This window comes from Lathyrus oleraceus, chromosome 6, assembly GCF_024323335.1.
Source record: "Lathyrus oleraceus cultivar Zhongwan6 chromosome 6, CAAS_Psat_ZW6_1.0, whole genome shotgun sequence".
Classification (NCBI taxonomy): Eukaryota; Viridiplantae; Streptophyta; class Magnoliopsida; order Fabales; family Fabaceae; genus Lathyrus; species Lathyrus oleraceus.
The window spans coordinates 289,751,715-289,759,576 of NC_066584.1; positions in this window are offsets into that span (position 1 = coordinate 289,751,715).

Sequence of the window (7,862 nt, forward strand, 5' to 3'; positions counted from 1 at the left end):
CTTTCATGTTTTTGGGAATAAATGTTACATCCTTACTGATCGGGAACAGAGTAGAAAAATTGATCCCAAAAGTGATGAAGGGATATTTCTTGGTTACTCTACAAACAACAGAGCTTACAGGGTATTTAACTCCAGAACCAAGGTCATGATGGAATCCGTTAATGTTGTGGTTGATGATTCAATTATTGTGAAAATGGACTGATGTCGATGAAGATGTTGGAACATCATCTCAGCAGACGGATGCTTCAGAAAATATGGAAGACATTGAGTCCAACATTGAGCCAACAAGGACTGAATCAAATAACCCTCAAGCCAACAAAGGTCCCTCTATCAGAATTCAGAAAGATCATCCAATGAAACTTATTATTGGAAATCTTAATGAAGGGATCACCACTAGATCTGGAGATGTGATATCCAATGCTTTCTTTGTCTTAAAGTTTGAACCTAAAAATATGAAGGAGACAATTATGAATTCTGGATCAATGCTACGCAAGAAGAACTAGGGCAGTTCATAGGGAATGAAGTGTGAGACCTAGTTCTTAGGCCTGAAGGGATGAATGTTATTGGCACAAAATGGATGTACAAGAACAAATCTGATGAAAATGGAGTTGTGACCAGAAATAAGGCTAGGCTTGTTGCTCAAGAATACACTCAAATTGAAAGAGTTGATCAAGGCTTGTTCCAATTCGAATATTTGATTCAGTAATTTGTATGGGTTTTGAGTACTCCTTTACTTGATTTTACTTGGTTTTTAATGAAATCATTGATTATTAAAAAACATTAATAATAAGTGAAAAGTTAATAACATTTATTATTTATTATATATTGATCATTCATTTACCTATTTATTTATGTTATATAAATCTACTCATATTTTAATAATACACTTGTAAAAAATATAATATATATTTTCTGTCTAATTTTGTTTCTCATTTGATAACAAGTGTTATATTGTAATTTATTTTTATGTTACTCGCTCCAAAATAAAATATTAATTAAATTAAAAATTTTCATAAAAGGAAATATAAAAATTATCAACAATTTATCACTTATTTAATAATAACAACTATAAATTTTATTTCACTTCATATTTTTAATGACTATTGGTCATAGTGTTATTTATAGATTTGGTTCCGCATTTTTTTTTAAAATACATATTTAATAACGGAATTCATTGTTCATAGTGTTTTTAATGAAGATTTTTTTTTTCTTTTTGGCGATTTTGATCAAAAGAGAAAATTCTACTTAATAACTAAAAATAAAATTATAAATATTTAAAATGTTTTAAAAGAATTATAATGTCCAAAAGAGTTCTCACACTCAAATATACTTTCAAATTTTTATTGAGATTACATATCAACTACGATAGTAGACATACACATATATTAGAGATTAATTATTATATATTATTAATGTAAAAAGATTTACACTATCGATTCATCACCATCATCCGTTTGCATTATTTTATAAATTTTTAAAATAATTAAATCCTATATATTTTAATTAAATTTTACTTATAATTCATTTCAAAATAAATTGCAGGTTAGTTAATGGAGTGATAAACAACTCATATATCATATCATAAAACATGTGATAATGAATTTAAGGGCAATCTCTAACTCGTTTATATGAAATTTCCCATTTGAGATAGAAGAATATTTCATTTTCATAAAATTTATTGCTAGTTAAAAAATTGACAATGTTATCGGTAGTTGTTACTAGACAAAGTAGAACCGACTTTCGTTATCTTTTAAGTATAGAACCGACTTGTCATTAATTTCTTTCAAACTTTTTTAAATTTATCTTTTCTTTGGTCGACATAAATTTATATTTTTTGAATGGATTTTTTCACTTCTTTTTAAAAACAATTACTCTATCCTTACTAAAATATATGAGAAGTAAATTAATATTGTTTACTTTAAAATTAAAATCAAAATGCATTAATTTATAACTACTTTTATGTATATTTCATTTTAAATTGGTGTAAAATTTTATAATACCACCACACCACAAATGGGTAGGACTTGAGTAAAGGACTATAGTATCCTTCCTATATTTTAGTTTTAAAAAAATTATATTCATTTTCATACTCATATGAACATCAAGATAGATACCATTAAGTATCTAAGTACTCATATATGTATCAGTTATCCATATTTTTAATAAAAATAAATCAATTAATTAAAAATATAATATCTTTTCAAATTTTTAACAATATTTTAAAAACTCAAAACTCAAAGACTGTTGAATTATAAAATAAAAAAAAAACAGTTTTAAAGGCATAGTAATTTAATAGTGGTATATTTTAAAAAAAATGGATAAACATGCATTTTTATATAATAATATAAGTGACAATATATAAATATATATGAGATTAATTGAAATACATTGTTAGTGTAAAAGAGTTTTACACCATCAATTAATTATAGACGTTGGATATTAAAAGAAGTTTGACTTTTATTTTAAAAATCTATAAAGTAATACAAACGGGTGATGGTGATGAACCGACAATGTAAAACTTTTTACACTGACAGTGTATAGTAATTAATCTCAATATATATTGTGCGGGTATGAGGCGGGTGAATACTAAGGTGTCGTTACCCATTTATTTTAGTGGGTTATTATATGTGCACGTACCTGTACTCATTTTGCGGGTTTTTATCCTATCCGTTGTGGATAAATTTTGCGGATACCCAAAAGATATGAGCCAAATTGTCATCCCTAATTCTTATAGAGTTTTTTATTCTAGCGGTTAGTTAGTGAATTTAAGATTCTCTCCACAAAAAAAATTCCAAACATCAAGTCCTTTTGATCTTCTTCTTCTTTGCTTCTCTCTTGATCATCTCCATTTTGCTATGCTTTTGACCTGCCCCATCCATTCTTCTCTCAGTTTCATATTTTTCAATATCTCTCTTTTACTTCTTCCTTCGTCAGTGTGTAATATGTTGTGAGTGTTTTGTGATCCATTATGTTTTCTTCAGAATTATAGTCTTGGGGTTTGGTTTGTCTTCTATGTTTAGATTCCCTTCTTCCTTTTTTCTTCTGGTTTTCCATGGTTTTCTCATCCTATTTCTGTCTAATTTGGATTGACCTGGACTAAATTATCTGTTTTGGATTCAAATCAATTGGCTTTTCCTAATTGTTTAGACAAAGGGAAGATACCTAGATCTTGCATTGATTTGGGAAGTGAGTCGTACATCTCTTCTCTATAAGGACCTGACTTAAATGTGCAAATCCCTGAAAAAATAATTAACTTAGAAGGCAACAGCAGAAAAGTTCAACCAATTCATATCAGATCTATAAAATTTCTTAAAGAACAAGAAATGGACCAAGATTCAACAGAAGATCCTGATTTTTGTGTTTGGGATGATGATGGTGTTCAACAGGCCTTTAGAGATAATAATTTGATTTTTAGGAAGTTTCTTTCAGAAAAACCTACTCACAAGCCTTATTTATCAGCAGGCCTGTTAGGAATTCGGTGTGATCCTATGGGACTACAAAGGGTGGAAGTAGAAAATGGGTTATATCGTTTCTCCATTAAGTCAAAAGAATCCTAAGGGGAAACCCTTGGATTTTGAGAAATTCATGGCTATCTATTAAGCCTTGGAACCCTGATTTTAAACCCTAATACTTGTGAATCCAACCTTGTCCCTATTTGGACTCAAATCTGGGGTATCCCTAAAAAACCAGGACTAAACAAATAGTAGAAAAAATTGGTGCTAAGCTAGGCCAAGTTTTGGAATCTCACTTGTTCACCTACCCTAAAAATCTCTCATTGATTAAGACAGAAATTCCGTTAGATAACACCAAACCTCTTAAACATGGAATGCACATCGACAATATTAAAGAAGTAATTTCTTGAGCTGATTTTAGGTATGAAAGGTTGCCTATGTTTTGTTTTAATTGTGGTATTATTGGCCACAATGAAGAATTTTGCTACTATGAGATAATGAAGATATCTGATGAAAAAGGGAAGAATCCTTTTGTACCTTGACTAAGATCCTCTGAATACGACAAGCGCATCAAGGAAATTAGTAAAAGAAGTTATAGTAGTAACCCCATGAATTCTCCTAGTTATGGTGATTTCAACCCCATTCTGGAAGCTATGCTAACTTGGGCGTCTCAACATCACAGAAAATCAGCAATCAAATAATTCCACTACTCAACCTATATTAAGGATTTCTCAACATTCCTTGCAAACTCACCTAGAAACGGCCAATCAAGACCAAACAAATCAAAATTGTAAAAGAATTTGCATCAAATGAACTTTGAGCAACACAATTAACTCATCGACAGGCCTTCTTCCAGAGGTTGGCGGAGACCAATGAAAATCCTAAGATGGAATGTGCGAGGGTTGGGACACCCTCGCAAGATCAGAGCCCTCAAGATGATTTTGAAGGTTCATATACCCGACATTGTGTTTCTTTCTGAAGCTAAGTTGACTAGTTCTAATGTTTGCAATATTTTATTTCATTTTGAATCTAATCTTCCTAACTACCATATTGTTGGTTGTTCCATTGCTTGTGGAGACAAGGATGGGGGTTTGATTCCATTGTGGAACAATTATGTAAATTTGTCCATATTTGACTATAATAAAAATTGTATTGATTGCTACTTTTTGTGTGATTCCTATAGTAATCATGTCACCCGTTTATCTTGTGTTTATGGTTTCCTTAATCATGTTCAAAAACATCTTACTTGCTCTTTTATTAAAGACATCAATAATGCTCAAAATCTTGACAATTTGATTGTGTGTGGGGATTTTAATTTGATTTTCTCTCATTTAGAAAAGGAGGGGGGAACCAAGCTGACAATAACCTTATATATTTTTTTAATGACACTATAAATCAATGTAATTTGAATGGTATTGGGTTTAAAGGTAATATATTCACTTGGTCCAATAACCAAGGGGATAATAATCATATTCAGGCTAGACTTGATAGGTTTTTAGTTTCTGATCAATGGCTTTGTAATTTTCCTAATCACTATAATGACCACTTACTTAGATATGCCTCTGACCATAGTCCTATATTGCTTTTTTTTTGAAAAAAAAATCAAAGTACAAATTTTCAATATTTCTACAAGAGATCTCAACTCCAAATTTGAAAAAATTTGGACCACTGATAATGTTAGTAAGAGAATTGTTTTACATAGTTGGAATAAACTTATAGGAAACTACAATGACAAATTATCTCACACTCTTTCTAACCTATCTAAATGGGGGAAATCTAGGTTTTGTAATCTCACTATCAAGGTTAAGAAATCTCACAAATTCTTGTATTTTTACAAGAGCAAAGCCCACACTAGTGACAATATTAGTCTTGCTATCCAAGATAAAATGAATTTAGACGAGGCTCTTAAAAATAAAGAGTTGTACTAGAGTTAGAGATCTAAAAGCTTTTAGGTTAAAGAAGGGGACAAAAATTCAAAGTATTTTTGTGCTAAAGCCATCCAAAGGAAGCAAAATAATAGGATGAGAAAGATAATGGACCCAAATGGTGTTATCTATTATTTATCTAACATTTTCAAATCTAATAATTTCCAAGACAATCCTAATATCTATCAGGTAGTAAAAAATAGAATTAGTCCTGATATAAGGGATCAGTTCCAGACTCAATTTTCTACTGAAGAGGTCGTAATTGTTATATCCCAACTGAAGGGTCTATCTCCCGACTATTTTCTATCAACATTATTGGGATATTGCAGGTATATATATCACTAATCTTTCTCTGAATATCCTTAATGATAATGGTAATGTCTCTAACCTTAATGAAACTCTCATATGTCTGATCCTTAAGTGTAAGGAGCCTAAAACTCCCTCTGATTTTCTTCTTATTTCTCTTTGTAATGTCACTCTTAAAATTGTTACTAAAACTATAGCTAACAGAATCAAAGCTCATCTCAACCACATTATAAAACCCCACCAAAGTACCTTTGTCCTTGGTAGACTTATTACTAATAATATTATCCTCATTTTTGAAGCTTTCCATTCTTTATCTAAATGGAAAATATTTAAAAAAAAGAAATTGTTGGTATTAAGCTAGACATGGCTAAGGCTTATGATAGAGGTTTGAGTAGGATTTTCTTGCTAATACTATTTATGCCATAGGTTTCCCTCAGGGTTTGACTACTACTATTATAAGTTGTGTTAAAACCCTGTCATTTTCTATCTTAATTAATGGTAATCAATCTAATTGGTTATATCCCACTAGAGGAATAACGCAAGGGGATCCCTTATCCCCTTACTTATTTATTATGTGTGCTGAGGTCCTCTCTAGCCTTCTTACCAAAAATCAAGAGATGGGCCTTATTCATGGTATTTCCATTACCAAAAAGGCCCCTCCCATTTCTCATTTGTTCTTTGCTAATGATAACCTCATTTATTGTAGGGGTTTTGAAGAGAAGGAAAAAAATATCTACAACATTTTTGAAGATTATCAAAAGACCTCAGGCCAGCTTATCAATTTTGACAAGTATGCTCTCTTGACAATTATATATCACTATTACAAAGGTTTTTGGTTTTATCATCTCTTTTGACCTGAGAAACTACCACTTGGGAATATGTTTGCAACTTAATGTTTTCCGCCCCCATCTTGGCGGCCAATGTGAGGTTGACAATGAAAAATTCATATTCGGCCTTGTTATTGGTAATGGAGAATTCAAAACATAGGGATACATGGATCACCAAGCCAACTTATTTATATAATATTAGGTCGTCCTCACCTCTTTGGTTGTTGGATGAACTGTCTATGAACATAATTTAGGTATGGGTTGGCTCTGATGTTCCCAGGGTCATTTATGTTATTAAAATTGTGAAAAATTGAGCCTTAAAGGCTTTCTTAGGTTCTAAAGAGATGTAAAACTCATACATCTCAAAGGACCAGTTGTCTAACAGCCCAAACAAATACGGTCAATGGAGTACTTGCTTCAGTGGTAAATCATTACAGATAACAATGGCATGTTCTAGATAGTACTCTCATAACTTCCCCGATGCGGTAACGAAGACCAGGGCTACCTTCTCTATCTTTTATAAACATGTCTCAGGTTTGACTAAGGTTTTAGAGAAAAAATACACCGGGCTCTGAGTGGAATTCACCTCTATTATGAGGACAACACTAACTACTTAAGTGGAGATGGCCAAATAAAGGAATAAAACTTCTCCGGCAGCTGGCCGGGATATGACTAGAGGGGTTGATATGGATGTATTTAATGATGTGAATATTTTCTCCCACTCTAGGGTCCATTTGAAGTATGATTCCTTCCTTGGCAACTTGGAGAAGGGAAAAGCGTGTTGAGCCGATTTGGAAATGAATCAGTTTAAGACCGTAAAGTCCTATTCAACTTCATTTCTTTTTCTTTTTCGTTGGCGCTTCCATCTTGATGACCACCTCACATTTGTCCATATTCTATTTTATGCCTATTTTCTTTAGGTAAAATCCTAGAAATTGTCCGGCACTTACCTTAAAGGTACATTTTCTAGATTTAGCCACATACTGTAATGTTGAAATCTCTTGAATAGGCTAGTGAGGTGCTTATCATGAAGCTCTTTCTCGGCGAACTTTACGATCATGGTATCCATATAAACTTCCAATGTTTCACCTATATCTTATTTGAAAACTTTGCTCATCATCCTTTGGTATGTTGCCCCCATAGTCCTCAGGGCAAAGGGCATCACATTTTATTGATAATTGGCTTGCTCAATCATGGATAATTTTTTCTCTATGTCTGCCTCATACATGGGTATCTTGTTATAACCGAAGTGTGCATCCATGAATGAAAATTGTTTATAACTAACTGACTTATCTACCAACTTGTCTATGTTGAGAAGTGGATACGAATCTTTGGAGCATGCTCGATTCAGG